The following is an 18,611-nucleotide window of genomic DNA, read 5'->3' as shown; positions in this document are numbered from 1 at the left end:
CTGGGATCGAGTGGAGCCTGCTTCTCCCTCTGCCTGTGTCTCTCTGCCTCTCTCTCTGTCTCTCATGAATAAATAAATAAAATATTTTTAAAGAGTAAAAAAATATATTTAATATTTACTATTTTAGCCATTTTTAAGTCTAGTTAGGGCATTAAGTACATTCACATTGTTGTGCAAGGCAATTAGTCATATATATGTGTGTGTGCGTGTGTCAAAATAAACCCCAAATAATTTTTATTTAGTTCAACTCCTTGCTCAAAATGTATCAGATTTTGGTAGGTAGAATGAAATTCTAACAAATATTTGATGCGTACGTAGCAGTGATATTGCAAAATAGTTAAAACATCAATGATGTGAAGCAAAACAGAGCTCTGCTCCAAGATGCAAAGTTGGTTCAGATCAGGCAGCAAAAAGAAGAATAAAATGTCAAATTTCAGGAAGAAGAAGTTCATGAGTCAGGGAGAAAAAAAACACTTAAGCATGTGACGTGTAAACCGCGTGCCCTTGAAGATTTGGCTGTGTTATCTGACTTCATGTATAGGAGAAAAGCTAATGGAAAGATTCAACGAGACACTGATAGGATTCTAGACAAGGATGTGGTTGTGGTGATAATAGCAGGAAGCTATTGACTGAGCACATTGTGTTTTTTCAGAAACGACTTTTTTTTTTTTTCTTGCAAGGGGAAGGGGTGATGCTATTTGGGTCAAAGAAAAATGCTTGACTCCAAGGTCAAGGAGGGTCAAAGCTTGAAGCCAGCACCTGGCTGACCCTGGTCTTCCCAGCGAAGCAGTGTAATGGATAGGATCTTGGCCAGGTCACATTCAAGAAGTTCTTTTGCCTCTCTAGAATTCAGCTTCCTCTTCTGTAAAACTGAGAAAATGAGTATTATCCTGAACAGTCTGTACTGGCAAGTAAACAGTATTTCCACGGCAATTCGAGAGGCGGCACAGAACACAGCTCCTCGGGCTGAGTCCCGGCTCCTCTGCTCACTTGGTGGGGCCTTGGCCGAATCATGCCTCGGCTTCTGCGGGACAGTTTGGACAAATGTATTGCATGGAGTAAATCCGCGTGCACCTGGAAGTCCCTTAGCACAGTTCGGGCATATAATAACCGCTCAAGAAACGTGGCCTACTATTACCACGCACCACAGGTAGCAAATACTCAAGGGAAGTGCTGGTGCTTTTGCTCAGCCCCAAGCAGGCGGGAGCAGATCTGTGTTTTTCACCTCGACCTTTTGTCGTTTAGTAGGTGCTCACACTTCTCTTGAATGAGCGGGAGGGTCATTTCCAATCCATACTCAATTCACTCAGTTCCTCAAAAAATATTCTAATAAGAGTATCTACGTTTGTATAAACCCGATTAAATTTATTCTCACTGACACTCTATCATGTGTAGATGTGTCGCAGTGCCCTCCCACTTCAAAAGAGTTCCTTTATCATCTTAATCTTGTGAAGCTTAAAAACAGGAAGAACCTTGAATAATTTATGTGTCACGGCTTCTCTTCATTCCTTTATTTTTCATTATTCTTTTTTTCTGTTGCAGTCTTCATTCTTTTAAAGGGTGCGCAATCTGAAGAGGAAACAGAAGGATGGGATCTAAAACTTTGTGATTTTGAGTTGCTGTCTTATTGCTGAATTGTGATTTAAACATCGAAGTCGGGACGCCTGGGGGGCTCAGCGGTTGAGAGCCTGCCTTCAGCCCAGGTCGTGACCCCGGGGTCCAGGGATCGAGTCCTGCGTCGAGCCCCCTGCATGGAGCCTGCTTCTCCCTCTGCCTGTGTCTCTGCCTCTCTCTCTATCTCTCATGAATAAATAAATAAAATCTTTAAAAAAAATAAATAAACATCGAAGTCTGGGAGATCTGGAACGTACAATCATAAATACATTATTGCTTCTTAGAATCCCGGCCTTAAGGGGTAGCTCAATACAGGTTTCACTGCGGCTGGTGCTTCTAGTGTCTGGAGCATCAAGTAGTCTGTGGCATCTTCAAGGTGGTGGTGAATTTGCTGACAAAAAGTTTGCCAGACAAATAAATCAATTGCAGTGACTCCTCTTTACAGACGTCTCAGGCTTCATCGATAGTGGAAACGATCTTTGGAGCAATTGAAAAGCTAAAATCGTTATCCCCGTCCATACAGGACCTTCTCCGACTGAACCACAAGGCAGCTTCTGCATCTTGCTTGGCTGTTTTCACACACTTCTCTGCTTGGCATAGAAATCCTGTAAATCAAACACATTTGCGTTTCTGAAGGATGATGTATTGGAGCCCCGGAGAGAGTACTGCTTTGTTCTGTTTCCTCTAAATTGCACGATTTATACTCTGCTTAGTTTTATTATGAAAAGAAGGTAGCCAGCAGGAACCTTACCCCATAAATTCGACTGGGTCAGGAAAGTCACATTGAATTGCTTTTCTTTTTTTTTTTTTAAGATTTTATTTATTTATTCATGAGAGACACAGAGAAAGAGGGAGAGGCAGAGACACAGGAGGAGGGAGAAGCTCTCCGGGATCACGCCCTGGGCCAAAGGCAGGCGCTAAACCGCTGAGCCCCCCAGGGATCCCTGAATTGTTTGTCTTATACGGTGTTAGCTGGCTCGGACTGGGCCCTCACCTGCCTGGCTTGGTGTGTTGAAGGCAGGAAATGCGACCTCACATCAGGGTGGTCGGTGTCCTCTCCTCTTTGCTGGGCTTCGGTAGCGCTCACGACGTGGATAAAGGCATTTAGCCTCCAGTCTGGGTGACCTACCGCAGGTCGTGGTCCAGACCCGTGCAGGTCCCAGGACGCCTCCCATGCTGCGGGGGGTGGGCATGTGCTGTGATGGAAGAGGGCAAGGCCGGGGGTGGGTGGTGGGGGGGTGGGGGGGAGACTGCAGAGGAAGCAGCTCACATTAATATCTGACTAAATGATAGACTTTAAGAAATATAACCAATAGCTAAAAATTTGAATAGGCAGTTTACTAAATAGGTACCATTATTTTTGTTTGTAAGTAAATATCTTCTAATTTAGAGAAGCTCTCAAAATGTATCCTTAAGAGAATGCATCATGCATCCATAATACTATGAATCTTTTTTTTTTTTTTTCCTTAGGGAGGGAGAGAGAGAGAGGAGAGGGGCAGAGGGAAAGGAGGCCGGAGGCTCCACCTCCAGGGCCGGGGCTCAAGCTCACAACCCCGAGATCATGACAGGAGCTGGAATGGGAGCCACCCAGGCATCCCGCTGTGAATTTATTCTCTAACAAGATTTTCAAGGTGTTGCCTTGATGACTGAAAACATATAGCATAGCTGGTTCCTAAATCAAGAGCAGCAGTTAACTTTTAAAATACTTGGAGTGTGTTTTGAGCTGCAAACATATTGACATGTAAGAGTAAACTATGCAGGTTTGATAAATAGGAGTGCATTTAAAAGCATGAAATGATCGAATAGTAAGTATTGGCAGTGCACCGTTGTGCAAGAAAAAGCTGTGCAGTCTTCAACATTGACCTTGAAACTTGTTTGGAAGCTCAAGTCTGTGCTGCAAAAGGGCACTAGGTAAATCTGTACTTCAAAATCTATCTTAAAAAAAAACAAAAAAAACAAAAATCCATCTTGGCTTCCTATTTGCAATTTTTAAATGATTGAGTTTAATCCCTAGGAAACTGCTTGCCACCTTAGGGGAGTAGCCCTTCTTTATCCTTCACAAAATCAACTGATGCGTTAGCCATGAAAAAAGGTTGAATTTTAGATAATCAAAGAAAGTTAAACTCCTTTGACTTTTTTTTTATATATATATTTTATTTCAGAGAAAGAGCGCAAGCAAGGGGGGAAGGGCAGGGCAGAGGGAGAAGCAGGCTCCCCACTGAGCAGGGAGCTGATGGGGGCCTCGACTCCAGGACCTCGGATCATGACCTGAGCCTGAGCTGAAGGCAGAGGTTTAACCCCCTGAGGCACCCAGGGGCCCCTCCTTTGACTTTTTGAATGATGATTTTTTTTTCCTGATTTAAGTATGAAGTTATGATGATGACTTAACATTTTTTAAGACTTATTTTTACTTAATGACAGCATAACAATATGAGGAGCTGGGGATCCCTGGGTGGCTCAGCGGTTTAGCGCCTGCCTTTGGCCCAGGGCACGATCCTGGAGTCCCGGGACTCCAGGATCGAGTCCCACGTTGGGCTCCCTGCATGGAGCCTGCTTCTCCCTCTGCCTGTGTCTCTGCCTCTCTCTCTCTCTCTGTCTACCATAAATAATAAATCTTTAAAAAAAAAAAAACAATATGAGGAGCTAACAATTCAAACATCACTCGTATTACTACTGCTTCATACAGTGATTTTTATTATTGCACAATATCCTTCCCCATGTTTACATTCCTATTTAATATCTAATAATGACATTCCTATAGCTTTTAAAATTTATGTTTCAGAAACTTGTACCTGCTACTGACGGTGAGGATGCCCTATATCTTTGTGTTCCTGTTTCTTTTTCCCAGTGATGTGTTTTTGCTTCTCTTCTCCCACCTACTGAGATCTCCCTAACTTCCTCGCCCCTTCCCTCCTGTGTAACCACGTTAACCACCTGGCACGTAGCTTTCAGGACCTTCCCTGGTCACTTTCCTCACTTCATAAAAATCGCTCTAAGTCAACCATTCAACATCATACTCATTTGGAAACGCCACGTCAATGTTCTATGCTATGCATGAACCACGCTCTATTCAACTATTCTTTATTGACGGCCATTCGCCCTCCTTTTTTTCTTCAATAGTGTGGGGCAGCAGATAGTTTTATACAAATATCCTTTCATTTCTGTGGTGCAGCCATCAGGGAAAGGATAGGGGCTCAAACACGCCCCTTTCCAATTTTAACAGATATTAGCAGGTAGCAAATTAAACTTTTGGTTTAGGGTCGCTTGGGGGGCTCAGCCATTGAGTGTCTGCCTTTGGCTCAGGTCGTGATCCTGGGGTCCCAGGATCGAATCCCACATCGGGCTCCTTGCAGGGAGCCTGCTTCTCCCTCTGCCTGTGTCTCTGCCTCTCTCTCTCTCTCTCTCTATCATAAATAGATAAATCTTTAAAAAGAAAAAAAAGGAATTCTTAAAAAAAATAAATAAAAATGAATAAAATTTTGGTTTACCCAAAGGCCCTACAATGCACATTGCCATCAGGAATATATAGGGTTCATTTCTCGCTCTCTAATGTCCCTTCTGGAACTAGAGTGTTATTTCTGTGAAATTTTGCCCATGTGTTGGGTTCTTTCGTACTTTGCTTTGCACTTCTCCGCTTCCAGTTGGAGCATGTTTTTATGTTTATGAGCTATTTGGGTTTAACTCTTCTCTCAATTGCCTGATAATATTTTATTCACTTTTCCTTTGGATTATTTCTTCTCACTTTCTAAGAACTCTTTATATTATATAGATATTAATCCTATATATTGTTATATTTTCCCACATCTACTTCGTAATATATTTTGCCAAGCAAATTATATATATTCTTTAGATATATAGAAATACATATTCTTCATTTTATAATTTAAATAAGTTAAATGTTTTAGTTTAATTTTTTAAAGCTATTTTTTTTTTAAACTTATGCATGAGAGACACAGAGACAGAGAGGCAGAGGCACATGCAGGGATCCCAACGTGGGGTTTCGATCCCGGGACCCCAGGATCACACCCTGAGCCGAAGGCAGATGTTCAACTGCTAAGCCACCCAGATGCCCCAAAGATGTTTTAATTTTAAAATAGCTTCTGAGTCTTTCTTTCTTCTTTCTTTCTTTCTTTCTTTCTTTCTTTCTTTCTTTCTTTCTTTCTTTCTTTCTTCTTCTTTCTTTCTTCTTTCTTTCTTTCTTTTTTTTTAAGATTTTATTTATTTATTCATGAGAGACACAGAGAGAGCGCGAGAGGCAGAGGGAGAAGCAGGCTCCATGCAGGGAGCCCGATGTGGAACTCGATCTTGGGACTCCAGGATCATGCCCTAGGCCAAAGGCAGGCACTAAACCGCTGAGCCACCCAGGAATCCCCAGCTCCTAAGTTTCTTGAATTGGCTAAAAAGGTCTTCTTTATCTCTGAACTACACTTCTAGTCTCTTAGATTTTCTAAGATTTTGTTTTACTTCATAGCTTGAAAAAAATTTAAAAACATCTGAAAAATGCTTTATATAGGGGTTGGACTTTTATTTTTTCAGATGGACAGCTGGTTATTCCAGCATCATTTATTAAGAAACATTCTTTCTTGGGTTCCCTGGGTGGCGCAGCGGTTTAGCGCCTGCCTTTGGCCCAGGGCGCGATCCTGGGGGCCCGGGATCGAATCCCACGTCGGGCTCCCGGTGCATGGAGCCTGCTTCTCCCTCTGCCTGTGTCTCTGCCTCTCTCTCTCTCTCTCTCTCTCTGTGACTATCATAAGTAAATAAAAATAAAAAAATAAAAAAAGAAACATTCTTTCTTAAATATATTTTTCTCATATATTAATTTGTTATGTACTAGAATCTACTTCTGGACTCAGTTCTATGTTGATGAGTGTCATTACTTCTTTCAGTTGAACTTTAAAATCATTTAGTTTAATTTCATTTTCAAAACTTCAGCTGAAATTCAAGTTGGAATTATATTAAAATATTAATTTGGGGGAATTGATATTTTAGGATATCTTCCTGTTCAAGAATATAGTATTTGTTCAGATCTTGCTTTATGTCCTTTATTAGGACTTTATAATAGCTCTGCCTTGTTAGCTTTATCCCTTGAGGGATTTATGGTTTTGTCATAAATGTTTAGCCCTGTATCGACTTCCAAGTGCTTATTACTGTGAATATAGACTAAAGCTATTAATTTTTGGCCTACTTATCTTGTATCTAGCCATTTTCCCAAGTTCCTGAATGATTCTAATAGACTTTTTTTTTGAGCTTTTGAGGTATTCACTTTTTTTTCAAGATTTTAAGTAATCTCTACCCCCAACATGGGGTTCACACTTAAAATCCTGAGATCCAAGAGTCACATGCTCCACTGACTGAGTCAACCAGACCCTGCGAGTGATAGTCAGCAAAAATAATCTCATTTTCCAGCGTATAAAACAAGCATCTGGGCAACCTGGTTGGCTCAGGGCGTGACCCTGGGGTCCTGGAATCGAGTCCCACGTTGGGCTCCCTGCATGGAGCCTGCTTCTCCCTCTGCCTGCATCTCTGCCTCTCTCGCTCTGTGTCTCTCATGAGTAAATAAAATCTTTTAAAAAATAAAAATAAAATAAAACAAACATTTAATTCTATTGATTTAATGCTCTGTTTGCAGTATTAGGGCACACTAATTACCCCTATTGTACAGCACTGTTTTGAGGATTAAATAAAACACAGGTAAAGTGCTTAGAGCAGTGAGTGGCATACAGTATGGGATTCAAGGAATGATTATTACTTCTCAACTATTAGAGTTTGAGTTCTTCAATCTAAAAAGGTCTTTCATGGAAACATCACGCCAAAAAACAAGAATTAAACGATCATCTGCTAGTATTTTTTATTTTTTATTTTTTCTTATTCTTTCATCATTCCTCATTTTAATGGGTTTTGGGGGACTTAAGTGACAGCTTTCTTAAAATTTTATTTGTGGTTCTCTCACCTTGACAGAACAGCAGGGAAGGAAAGAAGAGAAATAGCCTCTGTATGGGATGGTTCACAGATTGTTATTTTGTATGAACAGATTAATAATTAATATATAATTGTTATTACAATTCCACAGATTATTTTCCTTTGGAAAACAGGAGTTACAGGTAAACTCGGTTTAAGGCTAGATATTGAATATATTTTGGGGGGCAGCCCGGATGGCTCAGCGGTTTAGTGCTGCCTTCAGCCCAGGGCGTGATCCTGGGACCCGGGATCGAGTCCCATGTCAGGCTCCCTGCATGGAGCCTGCTTCTCCCTCTGCCTGTGTCTCTGCCTCTCTCTCTCTCCTCTCTGTGCATTCTAATGAATGAATAAATAAATAACCTTTTTTAAAAAAATATATTTTGGTTTAGCACATGTGGTGTTTCAGAGTTTATTTTATGCAGGTCAAGGAGATCTACCACAAAATCTTTTGCTTCCTAGAATTTACCTTCTTCAAAGTGAGATAAAGTAGTTAAACCAATTGCAACCAATTTTACTGTGACTCTCAGGAAGTTTTATTGAGTAACTAAATAAAAAAAACCCTCCTCCTTTAGGGGGCTTTGGGGAGAGCAACTGTTGAGATGCAGTCCTCTTCTGACAGTGGTGGAAGAGAGGTGGCTTTGCAAATTATCCTCACTTTCCAGGTTTGACATAGTTTGGCATTTTACATCTTGGGTGACATCCTGAGACTTGTCCTCTTTACCCTCCCTGAATGAGCCTTGGCAGAGGGCCTTGGACAATATAACCCTTAACTCCACCTCTGGCATTAGCCATATTCTGAGAAGGGGAGAATGCCTGGACTGTTAAGAACATCCTATGCTAGTTTAGAGTGGAAAGCTGAGGGGCGTTGTGGGTGCCACTTCCTTCGTTGGTCCCACCCTCTATGACAGCATCGGTAGAACAAAATTAGTGTCATGGCAGCACTAACAACATCTCTTTGTTGCTGAAAAATTAAGAACTGGCTGTTAGGTGTTTGCTAAATAGTATCAGCTGGCCCAGCTTCTGCAAGGAGCTCAAAATATATTTCAGGAATTGATATTGTCTTTTTGTCTAGTCAAAGAGACTCTATTAAGTTGCCAGGTAAAATCTTGTATGATACTTTACTGAAGTAAGAAAACTCAAAGGAATGAATGATTGAAATGAGAGCTTTTTCTGGAATCCTTCCAAGGAGAGAATGACTAAATCAACTTCTGGGAACTCTAAGTTTGTGTCTTAGACATGTAAACCACACAGATGGTGACTGTCTCCTTATACCATTACTTCAAGTAATTAATGAATAAAACTTTTCTGGAGAAGGTCCAAATTCAGTTTTGAGAAGTGATTACACAGACAGAAACCTCATCCCTAACGCCAGATGTACTAACAAATTAAAAAAAAAAAAAAACCCAAAAACCTATTGGATTAAATTAATCCCTAATTTGCTTAAATGTTCAATGTACTTTTTCTCCCTGTTCCACCAAATACATTTTTGTCGTTTAATTTGTGCCTGTTCATCACTCCCATTTCTGAAACAAAAACGTAGTAAACATTCAATTCAGTACAGAAATTGAGTAAAATCTCCTAAATCAGGGCGCCTTGGTGGCTCAGGGGTTGAGCGTCTGCCTTCGGCTCAGGGCGTGATCCTGGGGTCCTGGGATCCAGTCCTGCATCGGGTTCCCCGCAGGGAGCCTGCTTCTCCCTCTGCCTGTGTCTCTTATGAATAAATAAAGCCTTAAAAAAATTTCCTAAATCATGACTGGTTTCAAAAGCACTCATTTTCTTCCGATATGAATCATGTATGTCTGACTAAAAGTGGGGTGAGGTGGAGGGAAAACCCTCAAGTCTGAAAATGAAAAGAAAGTAAAGTTCGTTATTTAGATCACTCCTAAATCTAAGTCAGTGGAAGGGGTAAATTTGTCACCACTGAAAAATAAACAATACGTAGTGTAGACAAGATGCATGCTAACACAAGTGGAAGGTAATTCAGTGGGATAATAGCAGGAATCCGTGGGTACCATGTTGCTCTGGAAGTGTCAAACTAGCCCAGACTCATGGAAGTCTCATCTAACTCTAGGCTTCCCTCCAAAAAGTATCTACAGGCTTAAACCTGGGGCTTTCCTGGGTGGGATCTCTCAAGGGAGTTCCCTAGGTTTGCTGATTCAATTCATGCTTTTGGGTTATCCTAGAATAGACCCATGCCGGGCTTTGTTCATGTAATTAGTAAAACACTGTGTAGCAGCAAGGTGGTAATGGCTCCCAGATAACGTCTGCATCCTAAGCCCTACATGTGATATTATCTTTATTTGAAACATTGTCTTTGCAGATGTAATTAAGGATTTTGAGATAAAGTTACCCTGGATTACCCCCAGTGGGCCCCAAATGCCATCACAAATGTCCTTAAAAGAGAGGAGACACACACAGAGAAGATACGAAGATGGAATTAGAGTTTGGAATGATCGTGGCCTAACACCAAGGAATACCAGCAGCAAGGAATGGATTTTGTTCTTGAGCTGTTAGGGAGCAAGGCCTTGCTTTTTTTTTTTTTTTTTTTTTTTTTTAAGATTTTATTTATTCATGAGAGACACACAGAGAGAGGCAGAGAGAGAAGCAGGCTCCACGCAGGGAGCCCGATGCAGGACTCGACCCTGGGTCTCCAGGATCATACCCTGGGCCGAAGGCAGCCCTAAACCACTGAGCCACTCGGGCCGCCCTTTGCTAACACTTTGAGAAGTGGGAAAAAGTTCGTTTTTAAAAATTTTTTAAATATTTTATTTATTTATTCATGAGAGGCAGAGACATAGGCAGCGGGAGAAGCAGGCTCCCTGTAGGGAGCCCGATATGGGACTTGATCCCAGTACCTCAGGATCACGACCTGAGCCAAAGGCAGACACCCAACTACGGAGCCACCCAGGCATCCCAAAGTTTGTTCTTTTAAGCCACCGAACTTATGGTAATTTGTTACAGTAGCCCTATAAACTAATACATACTGTTCCTAGGACAGGAGTATCTTTCTAGAAAGCAATAGAAATAGATCAACAACAGAGAGCTCAGTTAACAGGAACTTACCTCCCTAACACACATTTTTGTGGGTAAAACACCAAAGTGCCTTGTAAGAACATCGAGAGGAACAAAAATATTTATATTATTGAAAGGTGTGTGGAGAATACTTCAATGGCATGTGTTTGAAAGATGCCTCTTGGTTTGGGTTCAGATGGATGTGAACAAAAGCTTGTCAACACTGGCTCTGAAACATTTTCATCACTACACTGACATTCATAGACCGGGCATTAATTAGAGGATGGGATTTCCAAAATCATCCTACTATTGTGTCGGATTAGTAGCCAATTCCCCGCCAAGGAGGATACAAAGGGACAGATACACATTATGAGGTGTCTAGAGAAGGTAATTCCCGCCGGCTACAGCCTAAGGGCAGCGGGGCAGCGCGGCACCTCGCTCCTTGCCATCAGGGATGCTGCGTCCTTGGGCTGTGGAGGGCTATCCGCAGCCTCCCTTGGGAACAGCGGTCTTCTACACTCAAGCCTCCCGAACACCAGCCACTGAGGCCACGCTTTCCTACTTCACCTTCTCCACGCTTCATCCTTATGAAAATCATTTCTTTCACTCATGATTTCAGTTGCCCCCCCCCCCCCCCCCCCCCCCCGTGTCAGTGACTCCAAGACTCAACTGCCTCTTCTCAGAATATACTCAGGAAGATATGTCACTTCACATAAAAGCTCTTTTCCTCATGCACTAAAAACAACCCCTTGCAGGCTTCTCCGTTGCATGGTCATCGGTGCTCAGTCCCTCTGGTCCTATTCGTATAATCAGGTATTTCACTCTTTCCTTCTTCAGTCCCCACATCTAAGCCATTAACCAATTCTCCAGTTACTCCTTTAAACAATTTCTTGGGCTCCCCTTCCCACCATGGCTCCAACCCCAGTCATTCCAGGTTTACAGACCCAAGCAGCCCACACGCTGGCTAGCTCTGGCTCTACCATTACTCCTCCCTGGGCCATCCTTCGCCTGGCCATCAAATCTGGTGTTGCTTTATGCTTTAGTCCTACTGCTCCCATTTACAACAGCAGAGTAGCTCCCTGCTGTCCACTGGATACTGTACCTATTTGATTGTACTCCACTTCCAGGATGGAGAGGTACCCGTGTTTTTCCTGCCAGCCATATAGTTCTCCATCACTGGTTAATCTGCTCAGAGAATCTAACTAAAACTGACCTGTGCAAAATAGAAATATAAATCAAATAGTCCATATGTTTTAAAGCAAAATACAACTTGTACTGTTCGTCATTCTTATTAATACAGAGAATAAGCACAAACTACCTGGGGTTAGATAGGAATTATTACATTTTTACTTTTTTGATACTTTTTGACTGATCTTCTCCACCACTGATTTCATTAAACACCTTGCCAACAGGGTAGGATCTGGACTTATTCTAGCATTTACTCTTTTCTACCACTCCTCTGTGCCCCAACCAAGGTACATTGCATATTCAAGTTTGACAGTAATAGTTTCCTCTTCTGAACTTAGTGTTCACAGGGGATATAGACTATCACACTATAAATAGAAATTTGAAAGGGTAATAGTGGCAAATGACAAAAATATTAAAGACTTTGATCTCTGCCTATTTTAAAACTGCCATAACCTTTTGACTTAAGTGAAAATGTTATTCACATAAAAATCTTGTAGGATATATTTAGTTTTCAGGGAAAAAACCTGGATTTTGACCCAAATGCTCAATCTGGATAATTACTTATGTCATTGTACAAGGAAAATCAGGTTAAACTAGGTTCATAATACAAAGGAACAAAAATTCTTTCTATAGCCTTTCATACAGAGAAATTATTTACTGCCTATAGATGATCTTTATACATACTAAAAATGTTTTCTTAAAAATCACTACATTGTTCCAAATGGAAAGCTCTGAGAAAGTTTAACACACTATTACTAATTGAGCTTTGTTCATTTGCTGGTCTTTTTTCCCCCAGTAGAAAGTAAGCTCCATGTAAGCAGAACATTCCTGCTATACCCCTAGCCCAGTGAACAACACCCGGCACATGGCAGGCATGTAGTACTGAAGACACTTGTTGATTCCTTGATACAAAAGTCAGGGAGATGCCTCTAATTTGGGATAAAATCTTTAATTCTTAAGCTCAGTAATCTATAGGCTACAAAGGACAATTTTTAAAAAAAATATTTCATTTATTTATTAGAGACAGAGGGAGAGAGAGAGGCAGAGACACAGGCAGAGGGAGGAGCAGGCTCCATGCAGGGAGCCTGGCGTGGGGCTCGATCCTGGGTCTCCAGGATCACACCCTGGGCTGAAGGCAGTGCTAAACCACTGAGCCACCTGGGCTGCCCAAGGACAATGTTTTAAGAAAGCAAGTTGTGTGTGTGCAATCAGGGCACACATTTGGGTGTGGTTCAGTGGTTGAGCGTCTGCCTCTGGTTAAGGTCATGATCACGGGGTCCTGGGTCGAGTCCCACATCAGACTCCCTGCATGGAGCCTGCTTCTCCCTCTGCCTGTGCCTCTGCCTCTCTTTCTCTCTGTGTCTCTCATGAATAAATAAAATCTTTAAAAAGAAAGTATGTGCAACAATGGTGGAATACTTTTTATCTGCACTTAGAAAACAGATCTATTTAGCAGTATCTTACTTCTACCTTTCAAAGATAAACTGTCAAGGCTACAAACTTACCAGCTCCATTAATAGGCTTATTAGCCAGTTTTGACAAGTATCATCAATATCCCAACAAAGACTTAGAAATTTTCTCTCATCAGTTATGGGAAACTAGGTCTACTTCTACTCTTATTAATCATTATACTTCTCTTATGCATTCATAAAAGCATCAGATGTACTGATGCACTGTAACAAAATAAGGAATAGATTAAAACGAAAATTTGAGTCCTGGAAATCACAGTTTGTTAAGACTCACTAAGTGTAGGAGAAGCTTGAAAAGACTAAGATTTCTAAAGTAAAGTCACAGGAGTATTAATTGTAGAATACTATAACTTCTTTATATACTTCCAAGATTCAAAAAGCAGGAGACAGAATAATAAATGGCAATTAAATTTAGTGAAGACCTAGATTGAGGTAAACCAAAAGCAAAATGTTACCATGGTAAGTTTCAATTCTAAGTTTGCTGCCTCTCATCTAAGGATGAAAGGACTTAAAAAGCAAAGCAGAATTTACTTTTGTAATTGAAGGTTTCAGACTTTCTACTCCTAATACCCAACATAAAAGTCAAAACAGAGTTTTTACACTTTTTAAGAAAAAATTAGGCGAAATGTCACTCTGGCTTTTCTCCTAAAATTCAAGTTTCTCCAAGTATCACCGGGGACATGAAAAATAACGGACTTTTCTGAATTATTTTAATATTTTCCTATGTAAGCACCAGAAAAGTCCATCTACTACATGATTTGCATTCTTAAGCTGCAGTTACTATTTTGTATGAGACGATGCTTTTTGCCAAACCACAGTCCTATTTCTAGTAACAAAATACAAAAAACAACAAAAAAAATCGACCAAGAGGGTAGCACTGGCACTTACTTCACTCTAACTCTATATGAAGTAGGTACATTATCATTCCCATTTTACAGATACAGGAACAGAGGCACCTAACTAGTGTCACACTACAAGTAGCCGAATTGGGATTTGAAACCCAGGCAATCTGGTTCCAGGGGAGCCCATAGTCTTATTCACTATACTAAACTGTCCATTTTGTTCCCCTAACACTCATCTGTAATTAATGTGTTGCTTCCCACCAGACTGGTGGTGCTCAGTCAGGTGATTCTGACAATCAACACTAGCCCCCCGCCCCCCCCCCCCCCCCCCCGCCCAAATCTAACTGGAAAACACTTGGCAATGTTTGAAGACTATTTTGGTTGTCACAACTTGGGGATGGGGGTGGTATTACTGGCATCTAGAGGGTAGATACCAGATACACTGCTAAAAAATCCTAAAATGCACAGGGCAGCTCCCCAACAAGTCATTATCCAGCACAAAACATCCATAGTACTGAGGCTGAGAAGCCCTATAAGAGTACAAATTCTAGAAGGCAAGGTCCTAAGTTGATCTCAATTGTTGCTTCATAGTCAGACCTAGAACATTTAAACTTATCTGAATATTTGTTTTTAAGAGCCTAGAACTCAGAAGGCACCTGGGTGGCTCAGTTAGTTAAATGTCTGACTCTTGATTTTGGGTCAGGTCATGATCTCAGGGTTGTGGGATCTAGCCCTGTGTCAGGCTCCCTGCTCCATGCAGGGTCTGCTTGAGGACTCTCTCTCTCTCTCCCCAACCCTAAAAAAACCCAAATCTTAAAAAAAGAAAAGAGCCTAGAACTCAGCTTGGAGCACAGCTGGCGGGCAACAAGTATTTACTAAAGGTAATTAAATTGGGACGCCTAGGTAGCTTAGCAGTTAAGCGCCAGCCTTCGGCCCCGGGCGTGATCCTGTAATCCTAGGATGGAGTCCCCCATCAGGCTCCCTGCATGGAGTCTGCTTCTCTCTGCGTGTCTCTCTCATGAATAAATAAATAAAATCTAAAACAAAAAACCAAAAAACTTTTTTTAAAAAAAGTAACTAAATTAATAGTGGTGCCTACAAAGGTCAAGTGGGTGTAACCGGGTATAGTAAATTGAAGTGATTTCAGTGCTCTATAATCCCATTTTTTGGGGGTTTAATTTTCTTCCAATGACTATAAATAAGATCAGTTCTGCCAAGACATGTCTCTTAACTGAGTGGGCCTTCTGAGAGAATATTTTTTTCTTTAGATACACAAAATCTTTAAATACATGAACTCTGAGTTAAGTTTGTAAGGAATAATACTTTTTTCTTCTTAAAATGAAAGTCTTTAAAATATTACATCCAAAAAAAAATAAAAAAAAATAAAATAAAATATTACATCCAAATAGCTTGTGTACTTAAGAGATTAGCAGAAAGCTCTACATTATAGGATATCACTGATTGATTGCAGATATGCTCCAGTGACTGGCAAATATTTTGAGTTAAGATGTTTAAAAATTCCAAAAAAGAATTGAATTATAGCACATCTAAGAAAAAGACAAATTATCTAAAAAGAAAGTAGTTCTTGAGTCCACTTCATTCAAAGATCTTTATAACCATAATATTCTAAGTATAACTTCATCCTAAATTTTTAAAAAAATCCATGAAGTAGAACATCTGTCAAAGTATAACATCTGTCATTTTCAATTCTTTCTCCTACACCTCAAAGAGCTACTAACATTACCCAGAAAGCATATATTCATAAATAATATTGCTTGATTTATAAAATTCCTTCCCAAGAAAAAATTCAAAAGTTGGTTATGTGGATATTCAAACAATACTAGGGGAAAAAAAAACCTGACGTCTTTCCCTCATCATTTCTGTAATCAATGAATCAATCTGGCTTGCCCAAATGTTAAATTATGAAACCACACTAGGTAAAATTCACCTATTACATTTAAAAAGAAGTTAAACCCATATTTATTTGCTAGCACTGTTAAATGTTACACAAAACACATTCAAGTGGCAAGTAATTATAATGCAAGCCCTTGCATGGCAATCCAAATTTATTGAACTACTGATGCTAAGTTATACAAAATTGCACCACTTTAATTAAGGCTTTTAGTTTACATTTGGCCACCTCAAAGTAGTTGTAACATTAGGTTGGTCAATTTAAATACTGTGGCTCCCTGTTGGATAGACACACAATCTTTACACCCAAACGGTTAATGCATACAAAGCAACAAGGCATTGTTAAATAAAACAGCAATAGTTACTGCAACTTAGGCCTTGTGACCAATTACACATGATTAAAATTACTTCCCACATTCACATCCACAGTACTCGTCCACCATTTAACATCTCAACCAAAACGTTACACATGTGAAACAATCACTAACAGGCAAAAATACTAAACCTGTATATTTGGTATTGCAAATACACTTATGCATGAGCAAGCAAGGGATTCACAGTGAGAATCTACAGCTGCAGAAGCCTGAAAATGATTTACAAAAATTGTTAAATCATTAAAAAATTGTTTGAAAATATACACTTCTTGTTGTAGACCCCCACTGTACACACAACTATAAACATTGTTCCCTATGTAAACAAAAAAGGAAACATATAATAAAAGATTTGAAAAGTCTGGACATTTCCTTCCCAACAGATATTAAAGGCAATGTCTTTAATCTAAGACATTATACTGAAAGGACTATCATATTTTAAAGACAAGATCACTGTCTCCACAGGTTTTTTTTTAAAAATTAAAAAAACTATATAGCTGTGTTAATCAAAGCGCTTATTTGTACAATACAATGATAATGACCTTGAATTTCTTAAAAAAAATTACAATAAGCTACAAGTATCAAAGAAGCAAAGTTATCTGGAGTAGTCTATATAGGAGCTCTTTGGACTTTCTTTTATTATGCTAAAATAGTGGTGCTTTTAGGATTTACATTATTGTACTCTCCAATACAAAGTATGGGGCATGTTAAAGTATACAGTACACCATTTTCATACATGTACAACATTGGTGGATGAAAAATGTCTCTTAGCAGTAATACTGGATTGTAGCCTCTGGTTTTACCAGCTGCATACTCTAGGACTATTATATAAGTAAAAATCTCTCTTGTGATACTGGAAAGTGATTAGAATGTGCAAACTGATGTAGTAGCTTTCATCCGCCTCTTAAAGGGTACCACCACAGAAAGTCCATTTAAGATGTTGGTAGGTTTAACAAAGTTGGAATGCTGGCACTGTTGAATTGGGCAACAGTTAGTTCTTCAGACCTGTCAAAAGGAAAAAATTAAGTTGAAAACATGGGTTGAAAATAGCACACTAAAGATCCAAAGGAACACATTAAAGCAACAGCGTTAAAGTGTTAGAAATGAATATAATACAGGCTCTTGTCATTACATTCATGACAATGTAGGACTATGCACCACACGACTCATAGCAAAGTATAGCACGGGTAGACATTTTCATCTTTTTTGGAATGACTTCATCTGTTTTGCTGCCCTCTCGCAGGCCAGTCAAATGAAGTTTAGACACAAAAAGGGAATGTACCTTAGTGCAAATTTCTGTGTTACCTTCCGAAGATTAAAAGCAGAAAAACAAAAACACCACATTAAAATTTTAGGTCAGGTCAACTTTATTAGAATTAGGATTAAAAAACAGATAGCAATATTAACAAAATGAGTGTTTCCAATCCTAGAATTACATCATAAATATAGAACGCACATCTCATTAGGGTTTCTAGTATCAGAAAATCAAGACCTTTCTTCCTTACTCTTCCAGGAAGAGTGGCTACACAAAGCTGGTTCAGAGAAGTAGACAAAAGAGAATTTATTTCATGATGGTTCTTTACAGGTGACAGTTATAAATATTCTAATTCCATATTTAAACAAATTCTATCAACTTTAAAGATAGATGTCAGAAAAAGCTGTCATTACACTAAAATCACGTAATTAAACTCAAAAAAATTTGTGAGTGAGGTTTTAAAAAAGGTAAAATCGGAACTCACTGTCTGCCAAGTATTTATTTACTTTGGATGATTTTCTGCATACATTCCTGGGTTAAAAAAAAAGATTTCTGGGATCCCTGGGTGGCGCAGCGGTTTGGCGCCTGCCTTTGGCCCAGGGAGCGATTCTGGAGACCCGGGATCGAATCCCACGTCGGGCTCCCGGTGCATGGAGCCTGCTTCTCCCTCTGCCTATGTCTCTGCCTCTCTCTCTCTCTCTCTGTATGACTATCATAAATAAATAAAAATTAAAAAAAAAAAAGATTTCTTTTTACTGTTCTTCTGGAGCTCAGACTTACTGCAAGTTCCAAAAATGCTGTTAATATAGATGTGGCTGCTGAAACAATTTTCATAAATGCCTTGAACTTTAAGCCCTCAGTGAAGATTCTGAATGAGTTTGGTAAACTTTCTAAATCCCAGCAAACTGAATATAGCTAATTGGATAGGACAGATGGGAGAGTATGAGCTCACAAACGTGTGCTGCTAGGAATGGGCATGTGGTGAGGAATG

The 18,611-nt window shown here is 39.9% G+C and overlaps 1 protein-coding gene across 3 annotated transcripts in view; it reads right to left on the bottom strand.

Annotated features, from left to right (window-relative positions):
* Positions 1 to 16,116: 16,116 nt before the first annotated feature.
* The window catches only part of RAP1B (RAP1B, member of RAS oncogene family), a 49,354-nt gene continuing 46,859 nt past the window's right edge, over positions 16,117 to 18,611 (bottom strand). For all 3 annotated transcript variants that reach the window (XM_025476658.3, XM_035721717.2, XM_049115139.1), the window contains one exon: positions 16,117 to 17,370. The gene's annotated coding sequence lies outside the window, so the exon portion shown is untranslated. The remainder of the gene's footprint in view (positions 17,371 to 18,611) is intronic.

This window comes from Canis lupus, chromosome 10 (assembly GCF_003254725.2).
Source record: "Canis lupus dingo isolate Sandy chromosome 10, ASM325472v2, whole genome shotgun sequence".
NCBI classification, from domain to species: Eukaryota; Metazoa; Chordata; class Mammalia; order Carnivora; family Canidae; genus Canis; species Canis lupus.
This window is presented reverse-complemented; position numbering and strand designations above follow the sequence as displayed.